Source organism: Lagopus leucura, unplaced genomic scaffold, assembly GCF_019238085.1.
Source record: "Lagopus leucura isolate 7727_CA_CO unplaced genomic scaffold, USGS_WTPT01 Super-Scaffold_100044, whole genome shotgun sequence".
In the NCBI taxonomy this organism is placed as follows: Eukaryota; Metazoa; Chordata; class Aves; order Galliformes; family Phasianidae; genus Lagopus; species Lagopus leucura.
The window spans coordinates 4,037,768-4,058,141 of NW_024962291.1; the positions used below are offsets into that span (position 1 = coordinate 4,037,768).

General features: G+C 42.3%; 1 protein-coding gene across 2 annotated transcripts in view; it reads left to right on the forward strand.

The window, feature by feature from the left end:
- Window positions 1–2,839: 2,839 nt before the first annotated feature.
- Window positions 2,840–20,374, forward strand: part of PTPN5 (protein tyrosine phosphatase non-receptor type 5) — an 81,919-nt gene continuing 64,384 nt past the window's right edge. Inside the window, exons 1-2 of one of the 2 annotated variants that reach the window (XM_042884538.1) lie at window positions 2,840–2,911; window positions 6,072–6,221. The gene's annotated coding sequence lies outside the window, so the exon portion shown is untranslated. Of the gene's footprint in view, window positions 2,912–3,085; window positions 3,154–6,071; window positions 6,222–20,374 lie in introns of those variants that run through there. The other variant, XM_042884539.1, reaches the window with a different exon arrangement.

Consider the following 20,374-nt stretch of genomic DNA (forward strand, 5'->3'; position numbering starts at 1 on the left):
CTCATTACTCTTCTGAGGGCATTGCCTTGGCATTTACAGAAAGTTTTTGTGCAACAAAACTATTCCTTCTCTCTCAACTACAAACCCAGAAAGAGGAGAGGAGAGGGGAGGAGAGGAGAGGGGAGGGGAGCCCACGAAGGTCAGCATCTGTAATTCCCCATTACTTGCTCTTAACTCTAAGGAAAACTAGGCTGGTGTTAAGGCATGGTTGCTAGCACAGGTTATCTGCCTTGCTGAAGGTGAAACATAGGGAAAATAAGACATTTTACTACTGCAAAACCCAGGAAATACCTTCAACTTAGTGTGTTTATTGTATGGGAACTGTTGAGTCATGGCCTGAAACACTGATTGAGTACCAAGGAAAAAGACCTGGTCAGCCCTGGGAGCACAGGTGAAGGCAACTCATCTGTGTGGCTGGGAGGGGTGGAGCCTGGCTGCACCTCTCCTAGACTTCAGCTAAAGGCTGACTGCCCCTAGAGAAGGATTTCTTTCTGGAGATCTCTCTTCAGTGAACTTTTCCATATAAACCTGAAACCTGATAAGGGTGAACAATCATCTTCTCTTCCTTTATAGTACATTTCTATCATGCTAGTCTCTCTGATATCACACCTTTGTTGTAATGCCTTTCCCATCATATTCATCTGCCTAATTGCTACAGTTTATCTTGTCATAAAGCTAAAACCTGTACTGAGTTTACACCTGTAACATTGATTTACCCTTATCAACATGAAGTTAAAAAAAAGAAAAAAATCTCCGTTTCTTGCCCTTATGGCTCAGCACTATACCTGATCTCAAAGGTTGGCCCCTTTTCTTTTGAAAATGGAGGGGGAAATAGCTGGCCAGTTGATCACAACATATTCCGTATAGCAAGCAGTTGGCAGATCACAGGGAATCCAAATTTTAGGATCCCAAATTTCAAAACCATTTGAGTCATGCTATCCCTCAACTTCTCACTGCTGCTTGCCCATCGTGTAGAGCTGCTATGCGCTATGCTATGCAGTGAGTGGCAGATGGCTGGCACAGTAGCTTGGAGCATTTGGGACTCAGGAGAGCTAAATCCCTGTTCCACATGAGTCTTTCTCAACTCTAGGAGGAGTTCATGCTACTGAGTTTTGGAAGGGGAGAGCGGAGTCCAGTTTTGCCTCTTGTACCAAACTCTGATTCACCCTGCACTGATACTGACTTGCAGTACTCTCTTAATTGGGAAAATCACTGGGATAGTACTCGCTGCCAGAATTCTGGGTCATAAAGTCATTCTCTGACTCAGAAGAAGGTTTACAACAGCTGTGGCTGTGATACGTGCTCTAGGTGAGTCATATTGGGCTATTAGCACGAAGAGAAGAGCCTCATAAAACAGAAAGATACATACAGAGTTGCACTCACCCATCTAAATTATCTTGCATTTGTTATTCTATAGCAAAGGACTTGACAATGTTTTGTCATGAGCTCAGTTTTCAGGAATGCAACACTTAAAAAATGAAGTTACTGAGACATGTAGGAATCCCAAACTGATTTTGAATTTAGAGGGTAAAAGTTGGGCTGAAATAAGTTTTCTGGCAGGTGTTAAACTTGTGGGGGCATGCTGATGTGAGACGTCTCAGAACCTGATCCCAGAGTCATGGGGCAAGAGCTGTGGCACTGACTTGGTGGGCATCCACTGCCTGCATGCTGAATCCTGTGATGAACCAGCCCCATAAAGCTCATACCACAAACCAGTGCCAACAATATGGAGCATGTGGATAACTCTGCTCTCCGGCCACAGGTTGAGATGTACGTGCTTGATGAGTTACAGCCTTCTAAGAGTTGGCCACTCTGAGGACCAACCCTATGAAGTGGCTGCCCCACAGCACCATGTTATCACTGGAAAAACCAAGGGAACGTATATCTTTGGCATCCTTTCCTCCTTCCTATCACACCAGGACGAGGCCCCTCAGGCACCAGGTGTTGGGTTTTTTGTCAGTTTGGAACAGGCTGCCTTGTGCCGGAGAAGGGCGTTCATCGATGAGGAACGGGCCTCCGCGCCCACCCCTCAGCCTCGGTCAGCCCGCTCTGAGGGCCACCTGCCCGCTCCCCACGGGCGGTTTCCCGCCAAAAGCGGCTGGCAGGGGCGGCCACCTCCGCTGCAAAGCGCGCGGCCAGCCGCGGCGCCCGGAGGACGCTGTCGCCTTTCGCGCACAGGGCTGCTACGAGCGAGTGCCGAGGCGGGCACCGCGTCTGCAGCCGCGCCACATCCGCGCGGGGCTCAGCGTACGCGGCGGGCAGCGGAGGACGCGTCCGGCTGCGGGGCCTCACCGCGGCAGCGCCGGCTTGCCCCCGGCTGCCGCTTTCATTCATGCTTTCTCCTTCGCCATCTCCCTCCCTCTCCGAGCGAGTGAAAACAGGAGTGTGCGTGGGCGGCCGCCGAGCGGCTCGCTGTCAGTCAGCCGCCGCGCTGCGAAGAAGGCGAGCGAAGGAGAAGGAGGGAACCAGCTTTCCCCGGGAAGGGGAAGCTCTGTCGGCGCTGCCGCTGCCTGCCGGCCTCGCAGCTCTTCCCGGGGGCATCCGCAGAGCCGCTCGGCCCGCGCTGGGGGAGGCTGCAGGGAGGCGGCTCCTCGCCCGCTATCGGCACCTGCCCCCCCCCCCCGCCCCTGTCTGGCGGAGGGGTCCGCGCCGCCGGCGGCGCGCGCGTGTGTACGTGTGTCTGCCAGGGGCCGCCGCTGCGGGGAGAGGCGCGAGGCAAGTCGTGACGGCTTCAATGGCCGTAGCGGCTCCGGGCGGCCGCTGAGCGGCGGGTGCGGCGCGCTGCGGAGCTGAAGGCTTCGCGGGGCGGGGGGTGCGCGGCGCTCGGAGGACCGCCGACCCCGCCCCGCCGCAGCGAGCGGCTCTGCCTTTGTGCTTCCTCCGCACCTGAGGTGCGATGCCGGGAGGGGAGGTAAGGCTGCGCGGCGCTTCTCCGTCGGCCGCTTCCCGTTTCGTTCTGGGGAAGGACGGAACGCGGAGGGGCGAGAGGCGGCGGCGGCCCCGCTGACGGGCTGGGGGCTGCGGGGCGGGGGAGGGGCTCGCTCGGGAAGGAGCGGGCGGTTCGGAGAGGCTGCTCTCGAAGCGAGCGGGGCCGCGAGTTCGCTCCGGCCGGATGTTAGCAACAGCTTCGCCGCGCCGTCCCGGAGCTGGCGGGTGAGTGGCGGCGCTCAGAGCGCGGGGCCGGCGCGGCTGGTAGCGGAGCGCGGGGCGCCGGCTGCTGCAGAGGGAGGCGGCTGCGTGTGCGCCCCGAGAGCTGGGCTGAGAATTACGGCTGCGAAAGGGTTTGATTGGGCAGCGCTCGCAGCCGGTGGGTTGCGTTGCGTGCTGGGGTTAGAGACTGAAACGAAGTGCGGCCGTGTCGTCCTCTGTTCTGACATCGTAAGCGTTGCGTGTGCCGAAGAAGCGTTTTGGGGGTTGATTTGTTTTCTCAAGCACTTGGAGATGATTTTTGCTGTGTGCGTCCTATAGGGCATTCCTAGGGGGAATGGTTTTAAACTGAGACAGGGGGAGGTTTAGGTTACATATTCGGAGGAAGTTTTTCACACGGAAGGTGGTGAGGCACTGGAACAGGTTGCCCAAGGAGGCTGTGGATGCCCCATCCCTGGAGGCATTCAAGGCCAGGCTGGATGTGGCTCTGGGCAGCCTGATCTGGTGGTTGGCGACCCTGCACATAGCAGGGGGTTGGAACTGGGTGAGCATTGTGGTCCTTTTCAACCCAGCCTATTCTGTGATTCTTTGTAGTATTTTTGTCTGCGTGGATTTCTTTTTTAACTTCTCATTCTGTATTACATTTATGGATTAAGGGCTGAGCTTTAAAACGTTTTTCATTATGGTGCAGAGAGTTGTCAACTGGATGCCATGCTTGTAAAACTAGAACAGAAACCTCTAAATGACAAGATCAACAATTTCAGGGGGTCATTTTAGAAGGCACAACAGAAATGTCAACCCGAGTGTTTATAGGATGCGTCTTCTAATATGAATGTATAAAACAGGAGAGCAAATGAATGCATTCAGCTTGAACATATCTAAACTTCTTTGAAATGGAAGGGTTTTCTTTTGTGGGTTTTTTTTTTTTTTCCACTTTGGCATGCAATTCATGCTTAGGAAGAATTTTATTAGTTTTGGTTTTGTTTGTCTATGGAAAAAAAAAAAAAAAAGCCAGAAGGGGAAGAGGAGTTGCTTAGCATTTATGGATTTTTTTTATTTTTATTTTTATTTTTTTGGTGGTGGTTGGGGTTTGTTTTGTTTTCCTGGGATCTCAAAATTCCATTAGGTAGTAGTAACATCTGGAAAGGCAGATGTTGCTGCAGCAGGGGCAATTACACTGACTTGTAGCATAGGAAGGGGTGAGGAAAAAATCCTGTGACTCCTTTTGTTTCTGTATAAAACATCAGTCAAATATAGAGCTTTAAGTCCCTCAGATAGTCAGACTGTTGGAAGCAAGAATTTAGTTCTGTGGTGTCTGCTCTATTCAGGGCTTGTTAACAGAAGAGATTAGATATGCAAGACAGTTAAGTTCAATTAAGAAAGGAAGTGAAGCTAATGCACAAATTAAGAAATTTCCCTTTGCAGAATAAAATGAGTTCATTTGTCACATCCTCTGTTAAAGAATTCTACCTACTTGGTTTTACCTGTAAAGCTGTCTGCAAACCTCACCAAAGGTGATTTTTCCCAGGATTTGTTGATTGTTGGCTGCTCAACCAAATGGCTTTGACCTGTGTGCTGCTGAATCAGAAAGAAGAGGCAGTTAGAGTCTTACAGCCTGTAGGTTTTCTAGAAGAGGTTTTCTGATTGATATCTTTGTTTTTTAAAAAAAAAGTTCGCAAGGAAATCTCATCCTTGCTGAAATCACTGAGAATTCTTTGTTGCAATTCTTCCTAGGTTAGCTTATTTTTCTGCATAGACCACAGTCAAGTATGACTGATGTGACCCTAGGGTCAATTTATGATGAGATAGAGATTCTGTGGTTAATCTATGAAGAATTTATTTCTAGTTTTTGAATATAACATGTTCCTACTTCAGAGGATGTTTGAGACTCCCTGCGAATGAAACATGCAAGTGAAAGTCATGAACTGAAGACTTGTGTTAGCTTTTAGCAAAGCAAGGCCAGAGGAGATACTGAGTACATCCTTCAGGCCCTGCTTATATATTGGTTTGATAAATAAGTTCAATCTAACAGCAGGAAGTGACTCAAAATGGCAAAAAAGGAAGCAAAAATCCCTTACCTTTGAGGTATTTGTTCACCTGCTTCGTGTCAGGCAGACGGCACATGGCGGGGTTTGCATCTTTGGGTCCTTATAAGTGTAGTAGGTGAGCCATGATATGCGGGAAAGACAGTGGTCTCCAATGTCTCTGGAACACAACAGGATTTCTTAATCCTACTGTAGAGTTTAGGCAGTTTTTTGGCTCTTCACACTATGTTAATGGTATAGAACCAGTTTGACTATTTTGCTACCATTCCTATCAGTAGAAGTGTTAATGCAACCTTCAGCATTTTTATAACAAAGCTGACATGTAGATGCCACTGCATGCGTTAGCAGTAATTCTTGGTTTTGACATAATTTCATCCTTCAGGTATAAATAACTCACTTGAATTAAAGGGAGACAGTGATCCTCGTTGTAGAACATCAGATAAATACCTTCCAACAAACACTGCTGTATAATAAGTCTATTTAGATCTTTTTTTCTACAAATAATGCATGTGATGCAGGGTTTGCATAGCAATGAGTTGTGGAAAAAGTGCTAATCAAATGTATTACATTTTATGCGCATTAATTTGTTTAGGTTGTTACCTATTTTCATAATCCTTTGTACAAAGCTGATCGTTCAGATAGACCAGAGGTTTGAATGGGTTTTGAAATCTTCAGTGAAAGGTTACTGAGGGCTGCTAAATGCAGACATCCCAGTAGTTTTGCCCATAGTGATGCTGCTGAAGTATATCCGTGTGTATAAGCTATGACAAAGCTAGAGTTAACTCTCTGTTTTCTTAAATCACTCTTGTTTTCATGAATTCAAAGTTCTGAGTAATTTATATCTTACTAGAATTGTTCTTTTGCTCACTCTGTCCACAGATCATGTTTCATTAAAAGTGCTGACAAGAACCCAGAACTCTGAAGACAGCGGTTTTGTGCAAGATAAGAATGTTAGAATGTTCCTTAAAGAAGCTGATGGAGGATAGAGCTCTGGCGGTGCAAGATGACACCATAATATAGTCTGAAATTGTAAGTCTTGACAAAGGCTAGATGTCTTTAACTTACAAGAGATTTTTGCACTCAGGAAACTTAATGGTGGGTTACAGTCTGCTTTCAAGACCTATGCAGACTTGTTTGGGTTTTTGGGGTATGCTGATATGGCTATAAACAAACTAGGCTTTCCTCAGTGGGTCAGATTCTCTCTCTACACAGATGAGAACTGAATCCCTTTCCATGAGAGAAAGTAGAGTTGATTCATCCTGTTGAGCCTGAGATCTGCGCCTATCATTTTTCTGCTACTTTGTTTTTAGAGCTGCTAGGAAATCTAGGAAGTTGCTGATGTAAACTTTACAACATGGCTGAATTTATTACAGGAGTCTCCATTTCTGAAACTCTGTATTCCTAATGAACTGGTTTACTTGCAGAAGGCTGTTTGGAACCTGTAGTTACCATCAGTCATGAAATCATCAATGCTATGAAACATACAAAATATTTCATGTGAATTTTCCAAAGCTTTGCGAAGTCTTCTGTTATGACTGAGACTTTTTGCAGTATAGGGATCTGTCATTAGGGAGCAGGTGAGGTCTGGAAGATAGATTATTGACAATTACACTTAAAGTACATCACATGGTTGCACTATGACATTAAATACAAAAATAACACTATACTTCTCAGATATGAGATAGATAACTAAAACCGGGGAGGAAAATCAGTATTAATAGATATTTTCTTGGGAACTGCAAGTCCAACAAACTTAGTTTCTTTCTGTTTCAGAGAGTGGAAGTATCACATCTCAGGCTTCCATCTACTTTTACCTTCATCACAGTTCTTTTAAGAAATTTAAATGCAATAAGCAGTCTTGCAGAGTGTGTTTCTATTTAGCAGTAGGCAGAGAGCAAATCCTGTCATTTATTCACATGTGACAATGAGAGATGCAGGAAATAATGTTTTTGTTGAGAAATGGAGAACTGATTTCTGTATGGAAATTTACTACTATTAGCTACCAAGCTTATTTACTGTACGTACACGCCTTTCTACAGAACAAGATGTGGAAAACGAAATCATGCAACTACTCTTCTAGTAGTTACCCCAATTAAACTCTTAGACATAAATTATAGTGTAGCCATGTATCGTTGTAGAAGTTGGGAAAATTGTGTCTAAACCTGGAGGAAAGGGAAAAAAGCAAACAAAACAAATGCAAGATGAGTTGTAACAAAAGCATGAAAATCCTCAAAGCACGTGTGCTTTGATAAAGGTAGATATTTTTATCTGTGAAACCAGTGTGTGAAGTCTAGGTTACATGTCCTTTTAATATCCACTCCTTTGTACTGTATCTGTGTCTGGTGGATAATGGTAGAACAGTTATTTTACAGGTAGTGATGCATTTTTATAAATAATGAAGAAGAGAACTGGGAAACTCATTACTTCTTGAAATGCATATTTACTGAATTAGAAATTAGTCTACCTTGATCCTGCCAATTCTCTGTGTGCCTTTTCAAGAAGTCCAGCTAAAGGTATTGTCTGTGATGTGCCATTAAGAACTAGATGCTGCAAAACCGATGCTGAAGTAACACTAGTCTCTGATCTTAAGTCAGTGAAGTGTAAAATTGGCCTGTGAATAAAAACATACTCTCGTTGTGACTGAAATTAAACAACTTAAATGAATTCAGATAGTGAAATCATTCGGATGAATGCATACCTCACTTCAAGGAGAGCGTGAAGAGAAGTGGAATGTTTATTTTATTGCTCCTATATATCTCCCAGTCAATGCTTTGGGTTCCTTCCACTGGACTTTAGTCATGCAGATGTTTGTTAGCAGGCCAGTGAGTCCTAGTGTTTAGCACTGCAGATTCTTACCCAAGGTTGATCCCACAGCTTGTGTGCTGACTGCAGCCAAGCAAATGGAGGAAGACAGGGATCTTCGCTTTCAGTTTTGTGTCATTCACTCTGGAGGCTGTGCTCCAGACAAAAAAATCCCACACGACAAACTAAAGCCAAACACCAACAGTGCCATTGAATTCATAGCATTCCTTGCAGCCAGATGCTTCCTTCTTCGTAAGGCCTCAGTTTCCCTCTTCTCAACATAGGTCTCAAAGTTGGGTTTTACTTCTCTGAGCCAATTTGTCTTGCATATCATTTTCTTGTTTGTCTTTAGACACTTAAACATTTCACACCTCTTAGTAGTACAGCAGAAGTATTCACACTTCTGAGTCTCTGAAGGCTGAGCTTGAAGCTGCTTTTTCTAATCCAGAGCATCCATATGGTTCTGTGTCAATGACTGGAGTCTGACCTAATTTTGTCCAAGGAGGAGATACTTTGTCTTACATGGGGAAAAGTTAATGTTTTCCTGATGAGCTAAATCTTTTTCTTTTTTTTTTTAATCATTCTTCATCTCTCGTTTAACACTGATGTTAGACATGCTTGCAGACAGTCAGCTGGCAGTACGGAGCATTTTTATTGGTCTCTGAAAGGTGATTCTGTGAATAGCAAACATAACTCAACAGGAACCATAACCAATCCATTTTACACCATTCCAATTCCAATTAATGCTATTAGCAACTTGAATATCAGTATCACAGTTATTTCCCCCTCATGTTGGAACCAGTAAGCCTTGCAAGCTATTATAAACCAATGCATTTGGAAATTCAAAACATCTCTTTTGTTAGAGAACTACCTGACATTACTTCACACACAGATTTGTTCTAGAGACTTAATAACCTTTTAATGCCAAGCTAGCTACGTCTGGTGTTTGAAAGCTTTGACTTCTGGTTGGTATTTTGCCTTGTGTGCAGTGAAGGCATAGGAGAACCACTGGAGTGCTGGTGGCTTTTTAATCTCACTAGACTTAGAGACCAGGGTTATAGGAATGGCTTTGGCTACAGATTCCAGGCTATTTGTAACAAAATGTTTTGCCTTTCCAAACTGAGTCATTTGTGGACTATTTATAGGAAGCTACACTGGAAATATTTAATTCCTGAGGCTGTGATTACTACTAAATGTTATTTATGAATTCTTTCTTAAGTTGAAGTTTACTCTAATATGAAATTCAGTTGCGTGTATACAAGCCTGTCCATCTTGATGCTTTCCAAATTAGGCTTTATTGCATTTTTCCTTAACTTCTCACTCCAAAAAGTAACATTCTTAGCAGTTTCTACCGAGAAAAACACATTTTTCCCTACAGATAGTTGCTGCTCCCTTCAATGGGAGAACATGCTCTGTTTGTAACACCTGCAGTATCAGTAGTCTCTAGTGGCATGTTCAAATTTGCTAGGAAATACAAGTGCAACATTTTATAAAGATGCGAAGAGCTTTATCAGGAATTGTTGTATGAAAGGAAAACTGCTGAAAAAGTAAGCTCAGAATTTTGCATGTTGGGGAGTCTTTGTTCTGCACTGTATCTTGTAGGTGCTATAAATAAGTATTTTTTATGACAGATGATGTAGCAGAAATGCTAAGTCATGGCCTGAAGCAGTGATTGAGCACGCAGTGGGAAGGCAGGGCCAACCTAGGGGAGCTCAGGTGTATGCAAAGCACCAGAGTGACTGGAAGGGGTAGAGCCAGGATTCACCCCTTCCCAGACCTCATTTAAGGGTTGGCAGTGGAGATAAAGGAGTTTAGCTGAAGATCTCTGTGTACCTGAAGCCTTCTACAGGTAAACAGCTTCTTTCCTTTTTTTTTCCTGTGTCTACAGCTGCTGCATTTGAGCAAATCCTCACTTGCTGCAGCCTAGGACCTCTCTACTCTGCTGTCATTGCTGTTCTTTCCATTGCGTCAAAGGTGATTCGCAGTCAGTAAAAGCAGGTAATTCCAATTGCTATCTTCTTTCTCTTCTTGCTGCTTCAATGGCAGGAGATATTTAGCAACAAACAGCATTACAGACTTCTTTAAGGATGTGAGATAAGGGGAAGGCTGCATTGGAGTATAATAGCTAAACAAATAATACATAATTTTCTAGTATAATAGCAGGTTAGATACATCTGGAAGACAGGATTCAAAAAGCTGAGGTGTGTTAAAAGGACAGTAGTAACCAACTTTTTTTTTTTTTTTTTTTTGTCAGGCAGAAGCTTGCCTAATTTCAGTCTTGAAGAGAAGTTGTGTTTTGTAGCCAAGTTCCTGTGCAGACTGGTGGTCGTAAGTGTATGATAAGAGGACTAGGAGAGGAGAGGTTGAGAAAAGTAGTGAGGAACAACGCAGTCCTTTGAGTCTGCTCACTTCTCCCAGCTGTTCTCTGAAAATCAATTTGTCACAGTCAGTCCATGGAGTGTAAGCTGACAGTTGTCATGGAACAGTCATGACAACATGCAAGCACTAGAAACTTTTTTCATGCAGCTACTTTGGGAGTTATTCTTACAGTTCTGTTCTTGAGTAGCTACCTGCTCAAGAGATACATAGGAAAACTAGCCTCAGTACATTTCCTTTGTTTCTCAGTCATTCATGCCAGTCTGCATCTCTGTAGTATTTTGGGTACAGGTGCACACTTCCATAAAATGAATGATAAGGCAGATTCCTGCAGGCTTGCTAATGGCCACGAGTGTCCTTACCATGTTGAAATTTAATTTGTCTCCACTCTTGTAAGATTTAGGCCATGCTGTTTAGGTAGGGACAATTAGAAGAAGCCTGGCACCTTGGTTCAACCTCTCTGACCACTGCTCTCTCAAAGATGTTGTATGAGGTGTTCCCTTGGACAGGTGTTGCTGCTTTTAAATTTATTGTCAGTTCACTGAATTACAAACAACTAAAAAACAGAAGTGTGGGGTTTTTTTTAATATACTTGTAAGCAAACTTATTTTTTTTTTCTAGCATAACCCAGAGGCTCTGGGAAAAAAATTCATTTCTTTCTGTTGGAGAATTACATTTTTCTGAAGATTCCAGAAAACCCTTTTATTTTTAAGAACAGAGATTTGCTGCTTCCTTCCTGTACCTTGATGTGTTGAGTACAGGTAGATTTATTTATTTTCTTTTATGAAACATCTGCTATTCAGTACTCCAAAGGCATGCGTTCCAACATTTTCCATCTCAGTAATGGTGCATATTACCAGTCTGGAGCTTGGCTGTATCAGTCTTTGTTAGGAGTAAAGCATTCCCTTGCTAGTGCAGATCACAGCCACCATTCCGTTACTCTGACCAAAAAACACTTGCTCTTTAAGTTTGAGAATAGCAAACCAGAGAGGTGGAATAACTTAATTGGTTTGTTTCAGTTCTCTTCTAAATATGGTAATCAGAGCTTGAAAACATTCGTAAGATAAAATGTTGGCACAGACATCATTTCTGTGAAACTGCAGATGTGACTATATTGTTATGAAACTTGGGAGATCTGTGAATTATTGTAACAAATCCCATGACTGAAAAGAATGTAATGGCTGCTTTATTCTGCTCATGATTGTTTCTGTGCTTCATTTAGAAGGACCACATAATTAAAATAAAAACACTTTCTTTAAGTTAAAGGGGGAAACGTATAACACCTAACTTGTTCTGATACATGTGAACAGTTGGATGCCAAATTCTGTGTGTATTTTAACCTATTATTTATTGTCTTAAACTGTGTTTTCAGACCTTTTAGGGCTCTATTCTTTGTGGTAAGTTTATTGCAAGCATGTGTCATGTTTTATAACATCTCTGGGTGCTTAATTGTGTTGTTTCCAACTGAAGCAGGCACTACTATTTGTAAGTTTTCATTTATTTTGAACTTAAAACAGCATGTAAAGCAGCATATGTCCTGGACTTCTTAGGAAAAAAAGAAAAATGTTCCCTTGAATTTTCTGTATGCTCTCCAGCACCCTGGTCCTTCAAACTCTGGGTTGGAAATAATGTAGTAGAAATCTGTAGTAGAGCTTGCTGCTGAATATAGTGCTGGCTGTTTGCCATAGTTCTGCATGTTGTCAGTGGGCAGCGGATCACAAATGGAGGCTCGCTGCTGTATAGTTTTGTAGTGATGCTAGATAATGAGAGAATCAGCAATTAAACAGCAATATTTTATCTGCAGCATATTCTGTGCAGCTCGGAACATCAGTTTTCACAGTCTGTTATCCTTGAGCAGATAACATTACGTTATATTTGTATGTGTTAGATTAAATTGAGAACTGATATTCTGTGTTAATCCTGGGTATGACTTTAACATTACATAAAGGTGTTTAAACACAAAAATTGTCAGTGGTGAGATACTGGTTCAGGCATAGTGCTGGAGAGGAGACAATTACCTGTGTACCCAGGGTTTGGAAAAGGTTCTTTTCTGCTTGGAAAGTTACCTTAAAAATTGGGTCCAGATGACACAATCTGTGGCTTTAGTGTGGTTTGTCACAGCCTACTGGTGCTTGTTTATCTGGTGGATTTGTAAATCTGTACCTGTGAGATTGCTGATGACACTGGGAAGAGTAGGGAGCCCAAAGCTAGATGAAATAGTGCCTGCTGTCAGTTGGGAACTTGTTTTATGAAGGTACCCTGCTTGCTCTATGGGTTGTTGATACTGAAGTAGAAAGAGCAGATCTCCAAGCTGACTTCTTGTCCTTAGAAGTAGGCATTTTTTCCAGTGAGCTGTGGAGTCACCCAGCTGTGTCCATTAAATTTTTTTGCTTAATTTTTTCAAACTATACCAACCTCTGCTGCTCAGTGGATAGCTCTCACTCTTTCCATCTGGGTCTGTCGTTTCTTCTAGCCGTGTATTTCTTTCTCTCACAAAGAGCTCAATAAGCTTCTGCCACAAAGGTTTCAAACCAAAGTGTCTTCTTCGCCCATCTCATTTTCTCAGATTAGCAGTTTCTGTTTAATGTTATCCCAAGCATGAAGGTAGGTGCTTTTCTCTGGAAGCTGTATTATCACCTATGTTAGTAATATTTGAAGGTGCATCACATTACCAATAAATTGAGTGAAGAGCTTAGCTGGGAGTATTCTGTATTTAGCATAAAATCAATAGCAAGTGTCTCAGCAGAAACAAATAGCCAAGCTAGTGTTGGGGAAAAGTTACAATGAAGTTCAAAACCACTGGAGAACTAATTACCTGTATCAGATAAGGTAAAAATCAGAGGGGTTCAATGTGTGATGGCCAGAAGATGAACATGCCCCAGATAATTGGGAACAATATGTAATGATGTGATCTACGCAGATTATGTAGAAATTATTGCATGCAACTCCCTCAAATATATTGGTATTTTTTTCTTAGTCCTTACGTGTTGCATTAACACAGTAGATGACATGCCAACTACCCTGAATTTTGGGGAAAGTGAGCTTTGGTGGCTTTTTATAGCTAGTGAATTAAGGAAATAGCATGATTTAAATTAGGATCTGATTCTGTGGTTCTGTTTATTTCTTTAGCCCTTTTATCTACAACATGTTTTGTGTTTCTCCTTAAGCAAGGTTCTCTTCTGGGAGTTTGTGGACCTCGCTTGGATTTGGACCAAAAAAAAATCCCTTTTGAGGAGTACTTGTGTTGAACTTTGTTTTTATGACGTTCAGTATCCTTGGGATGAAACGTCTTAGAGGCTAGAATATTATTAGCAGACAATGAGCTGACTGTTGATATTTCCTTGTCAATATTGGGGGACAGAACAGGATGGAACCTGACATCTTGCTTATAAGGAACTTTATCATGAGACGAAATGAGCTGGTGGTCACCACTGCCATATATGTAAAATCTGCTTCTGATTTTTGTTTCTCTTTTGCAACTGATCCGTATGGATGTCACCCTCCCTTACTTAGCAGGTCACAGTGGCTATTCAGAATTATCTTCTTTAAGCCAGTATTGATCCAAGAAATGGTTGCAATGATCCATCCAACTATTTCTAGGTCAGTTCCTGAAATACTGAACTTACACTTTGTGTCTACTTGCTTGTGATTGTCGTCTTTCTTTGCTTCAGTTGCTGCATGATTTTAATATTTGATATTCATTAGGTTACCTAAGCTAGAGGTGAGTAGCACTGAGATCTTCCTGACAAGATGGGCTATTTAAAGCAGTTATTACAAATCATAGTCATTTACATTATAATGGTCCCTTGTCCTAGAATCATAGAATTGCTCAGGTTGGAAAAGACCTTAAAGATCATCAAGTCCAACCACAACCTAATTGTACGACCCTAACTCTAACAACGCTCTGCTAAATCATGTCCCTGAGCACCACATCCAAACAGATTTTAAATGCATTCTGGGAGGGTGACTCAACCACCTCCCTGGGGAGCCTATTCCAACGCTTAACAACCCTTACTGTAAAGAAGTGTTTCTTGATATCCAGCCTAAACTTACCCTGATGAAACTTATGGCTATTCCCCCTTGTCCAGTGTATTATCAATGAATATATAGATATCATAATTATGAAATAAGAGGGTTTTGGCTAAGAGATCCTTCCCTTCTGGTAGCCAGCTCTTAAATGGGTCTAGGAGAGGTGGAGCCAGGCTCCACCCTTTCCAGCAGCACAGGTGAATTGCCTTCACCTGTGCTCCTGTGGCTGACTCATTGCTCACCTCAGGTGATTAATCAGAGGTTCAGGCCATGAGTCAACAGTTCCTATACATCCTGTCACCAGTAAGAAGAGACCAACCCCGCTCTTGCTGTAAGCATCTTTCAGGTATTGGAAGAGAGCAATAAGGTCTTCCCTCAGCCTCCTTTTCCTCCAGATTGAACATCCCCAGTTCCTTCAGTCGCTCCTCGTAGGGATCAGGTCTCACACCTTACATAAGCATAAATTTTAAAGCTTCTCTGCTGTAGTAATCTCTTATGCATTTAGGAGATGTTAATGGATAATTCTGAGTGTTTAATTCATTTTGTTTGAGGATTTCTAAGCCTTGGATAGTCAGTCTGTCTTTGTGACAGTGGTTGATGTGGGGAATAATTTTTGGGAAGCAAAGGGATTGGAAGGCAATCTTTTGAAACCATTTCTTTCTGACATCTTTTGTGTGCATTGTTGACATGAAAAGAGCTGGAAAAGGTGAGACAGTGTCTGGTATTTCTACTCCCCTCTACACCTGCTAGGCATTCACATTTAAGGTATATGATGCAGAAACAAAGCCCTATTTTGAGAGATAGTTCCATGGAGAAGGGACTTGACAGAAATGGCGTTGCTGACCACTGTTTCTGTGTGTATGCCATATAGTCTCTGTGGGCATGTTGTCAAGCACTGAGTAGAAAAGGAAAAGTGAGAAATCAGGTCTTTGTAAGCCCTCCTTTAATTATATGGAGGTCATTATTTCCATGCAGTGTTTAGCATCTTCAAAAAAACCTTGGTTCAAGAAAATCTGAGAATGGTATCGCAAAATGAAGCTGAATTCTTGTTTGTGTTGAACATGGTGGCCGAAACACTTCAGATGGAGGGAAGAAGATTGGATTTATATGATGATGCTATGCAAGATGTAAAACATGAAGGTCTGTGCACTCTAGCACTGGTGGTTTTCTGTCTGCAAGGATTGTGTTACTCTGCTGTGGTGCAAAACCTGTTACTCCATGTTGAAGTGATTTGAAGTAACCAGAGAGAATAGAATAGTATTGGCAGCAGCTTCCTTTGCTTTGAATACTACATCTGTATATTCCTTAGAGAACTCATTAATTTTTAAGGCTGCGACAGCAATAGCCGAAGTGCATACAGCAGTGATACACTGATAATTTGTGGTGCTGCATTCACTCCTTTGGCATAATTGGTTCTGCTCCCTTCAGTGGTGTGAGGGCACCCCAAGACTGGGAGAATTCAACCCAAGAAGTAGGCTACTTAGCCTACAGGACTATGCCATTTGATAAACTAATAGACAATTGTCTGATCTCTGATGGAAATACTTCTTAAGATGAACTTTCTGTGCTGACAACTCAGCCTGTTGGAAGGAATTGTGCAATAAGATCCTGCTCACTACACTTTATGATGGAGATACGTCAATACATAAAAGGCAAAGTTATGAGTTACAGTATGATTTCTATTCAGTGATAATGAGCCTAGATGAGTGCCTTGTGGCATCTGTGATGGTTGTGAAATGTCTGTCTGCTCCATCCACTAACATTGCCTAATGCTACCTTTCCTCCTCACTACTGCAACCCATTTCCAAGAACCACAGGCTCCAGCCAATGGGATTGGAAACTGTAGGAGCTACTATGCAGTTTCTAATCAAAGAAACAATATGAAGAATCTATGAATATGAAAATGTAAACATGGGGAAATAAATGCTCCATTCCAAACAAAAGATACTTTGTGAATGAAGCTCTTATGTGTATTGTGTATTTCATGATGTTTGGATGTTATTAATGCTTATCTTCCTGACCCTGAACTAATACATATAATCAGCCCAGTGATGGAAGCAGAATAAAGCTCTGTAAATCAAGAATAGCAGCACATGTACAGGTGGGGTCCATACCCCAGGAGCAGCTACGTACTTTGACCCACTGATTTAGATGGATATTTTGATGAAGGTAGTCTGTCATTTTCTGGGGGATGCTAACCACTCGCACTTCCCACTGAGGGTAGAGCTGGGGCATTTACCATCTCAAGCCTGCGCCACACTCAGTAAGTTTTGGGATTATTTTGCTGACATATAACTAGGGATTTATAATGGTGACACAACCTTAACTAGCCTATTGCAAATGTGACATCGTTAATGAAGGGCTCTCGAGGGTGCAGTATGCTCCTTGGTGGGTGAGCATCTTAGGCATTTAATGCCAGTTTGCACATTGGCACACAGTTCAGCCTTTAGTCTATCTCATGATACTGTACAGTGGAATTCTGATTCCCATAAGACTATTTTATTTTGTTTTCTTTGAAAGACATGGAAGTAAGTATACACGTGTATCTGTTGTATCATTCTGCTGTATTTTAGACAAGAGGATGAGTCAGCTGGGGAAATCCCTGAGATACAGTCCAAATACAGATTGCTTTGTCTGTCTTCTCAGTGTCCAGTTAGTCTTCTAGAAATTAAGTAGATTATTCATAATCAGCTATTAGTAACACGTCAACTTAGTGTTCATGTTGGTAAAGATCACTTAAGTTCAGAAAACAAGATCTTAGATTCAAACAAAATCCTTCTGTTTCTGCCCAGGAGTTTTATGCAAATGGCGATTAGCATTATAGGATGCTATTAAATTTATTTCTAGTATATTTGGCAGCTAGATTGTTTTATGTCTCAGAAAGGCATTGAGTTACTTTTGTTTGTGGCGTAGTTCAGTAGTCTGTACTTAGAGGTTATCCATGTAACATCACTGTGCAATAGCTGTTTCTAAATAACTTCATGCACTGATGCAAAATAATTCTGGAATAGCTATGCTTAAAATACCCATCCTACTATACTCTGACATAATGTGCATTTGTAGCTGAGTTCATACGTCTTTACCTACCTATTGTGTACTAACTTTCAAAGTGTGACACCCTAAAAATTTAACATTTTGTTTTTGAGATGTTGGTTTTCAAATACTTTCCAGCCACTTGATTCAAACATTTCAGAGAGAACCGAACATTTTTGTAAAACTGGACCACTTGTCTATTTGCTCTTGGGCTTGCGGGGAGGAGCGGGTTCATTGAAGTGCTTCATTGTCCCTTGTGAAGCAATTTTATAGACACAAAATACACTCCTCACCAAAATTAGTAGCATTAACCATGGAAGTAGCTTAGCTTTTTTGAAATTTCAGAATGCTATCCAGAACAAAAACTTATTAGTAATGACATGTTCTTCTGTGCAGTCTACTGCAGGTTGAGTGATTTGTGAATGTACTGGACCTATGCTATTTGAACTCTGCAAATGCTAGGAGCCATGAAAATTTTGGCTACCTCTCCTCCTGCCATATGCTTTACTAGCATGATGCTTGCTCATAAGCTGATCAAGCTGTTTTGATGGAGAATTAGTGCTGAGAGATCATGAATCCACACTAATGTGTAATGGCAAAACAGTCTTCAGAGTGATTTCGTGTATGAGGGCAAAATAAATCTGAAATGAAATAGAACTCTGCAACATCTTTATGAATGGATTAAGAACATGCTGTGAGCTTACTGGATCATCTTGAGCAACGCTGTCAACCCCACTTATGTCAGGTTGTGAAGGAATACCAAGTAGTTATTGGTCTCCAGGTAGCTCATTTCATGCAGAGGGTAAAACTAGCTGGGGCAGTTAGAATCTACAGTGCAAATATAATTGACAGTTGAATGAAGTCAGGAATGCCTCTGATTCTGTCAAAGTTAGACTGCTATGGGGAGATTTGTTTGCTTCAGAAAAAAATGTCATGCAAATGAGCTTGATGCAGAGTTCTTAATGAATTTAATCTACCTATTAAAAGTGCATTTTTCTGTAGTGTTTCCACAGAACATTTGGCAAGCTCTCTGGAATTGTGTTGAATTGAGAATTACAGCACTTGGATATGGCATGTGATCTCTCTCTGCCCTTTGTTATTTATGGCCTGTACTCTGCCTTACCCAGAAGCATACAAACATTTGCTTACCTGAATTTGAATTTCATAAGCAGTGCTGCACTACTTGGATTAAAATTTGTGTGGGAGGGAAGAAGCATTATGTCATTTTAATCCAGCAGTTAGCTTAAGGGACAAAAGGAGGAGGAAGTAGTGGTTTTACAGAGGTGGGAATGCAGACCAGAGTGGAGCTGGCTAGAAGGACTGTGTGGCAGAAAGTGATTATCTTTTTCATATCAGATTTCTTACATGCAGCTGCAATATGTGTCACCTGGTGCAACGCTAATGGCTAGAAGACAGTCACCTCCTTTATGTGTATAGGAAGTTGATTTTAAGGACAAGCTTGAAAACTGGGCCCACGTGAACCTAAAGAGGTTCAACAAGGCCAAATGCAAGGTGTTGCACTTGGGTCGAGGCAATCCTGGATCTGTATAGACAAGGAGAACTCACTGAGAGCAGCCCTGTGGAGAAGGACTTAGGGTTCCTGATGGGCAAAACATGAGCCAGAAATGTATCTTGTAGCCCCAGAGGCCATCTATATCCTGGGCTGCATCAATAGAGGTGTGGACAGGAGGAAGATGGAGGGAGGTGATTGTCCTCTCTACTTTCCTTTTGTGAGGCCCCATCTGCAGTACTGCATCAAGACCTGATACAAGAAAGAAAGCTGTTGGAGCAGGTCCAGATTAGACCACGAAGAAGAGGGCTAGAGCAACTCTTCTGTGAAGACAGTCTAGGGGAGCTGAACCTGTTCAGCATGGAACAGAGAAGGCTCCAGGGAAATCTCATCGTGGCTTTCCAATACTTCAAAGGAGCTTATGATCAGGAGGAAGACTGACTTTTTACACGGTCGGATAGTGATAGTACAAGAGAGAATGTGTTTTAGCTTAAAGAGGGGAGGTCTAGGTTAGATATTATGTGGAAATTCTTTACTCAAAGGGCGGTGAAGCCAGAGAATTTGTGGGTGCCCCATCTCTGGGGATGCTTAAGACCATGCTGGATGGGGCACTGGGCAGCCTAATTTAATGGCCAGCAATTCTGCCTATGGCAGAAGTTGAAACTGGATGGGCTAAAGGTCCCTTCCAACCCAAGCCATTCTGTGATTCTATGACTCTTGGATTTTCGTCGAGTTCTGATAATGGATTGAAACCTGTGCATGCACTTCTGTGGAACTGGTATTCTTAATGCTCCTATAAGAGTCCTAGGCAAAAGAATGTAGTAATTTTGGTGCTTTCTGATTTTCATTAAATCCACTGAAAGAAATTCTCCTTATTGCCCAAAGATGGGTTGCTGAGGAGAACATTACGACCACTTGTAGCTGCTTGTTCTGCTACGTGGGAGGCTGAGGTTTCATCAGAGCAGAGAATTTAATTCCCCATTTCACTGAGGTTAGATTTTTACAGAAATATAACTCTGTGCACCTTGTAGAATCTGCAGGAGAGCTGAGCTGATTTGTGTTGAGACAGATCTCCCACACGGCTGTGAAAACAAGTGCACAAATTCAGAGGAGCTAGATGTAAATCTGAAGTAACTGTCATGAAGATTGATATTCTCTCTAGGAGTTAATCTAGATTTACATCAGTGTGACTGTGACCAGAATCTCTCAGGGTTCATTTTTGCTAGATTTTAGTAGCTTACTAAATTAATTGCTAATTAACTTGAGATGGTTGATTATAGTGGATGTTTCCCACATATTTCTTCTGTTTTACCATCATAAAACTTAAAGGCAGAGCTCCTTTAGATCAGAGTAGACCCTGTATATTCTGAACTGCTTTATAAAAGCTGTTTCCTTTTGCTAAGTACTAACCTACAGATTGCAATGAAGAGAT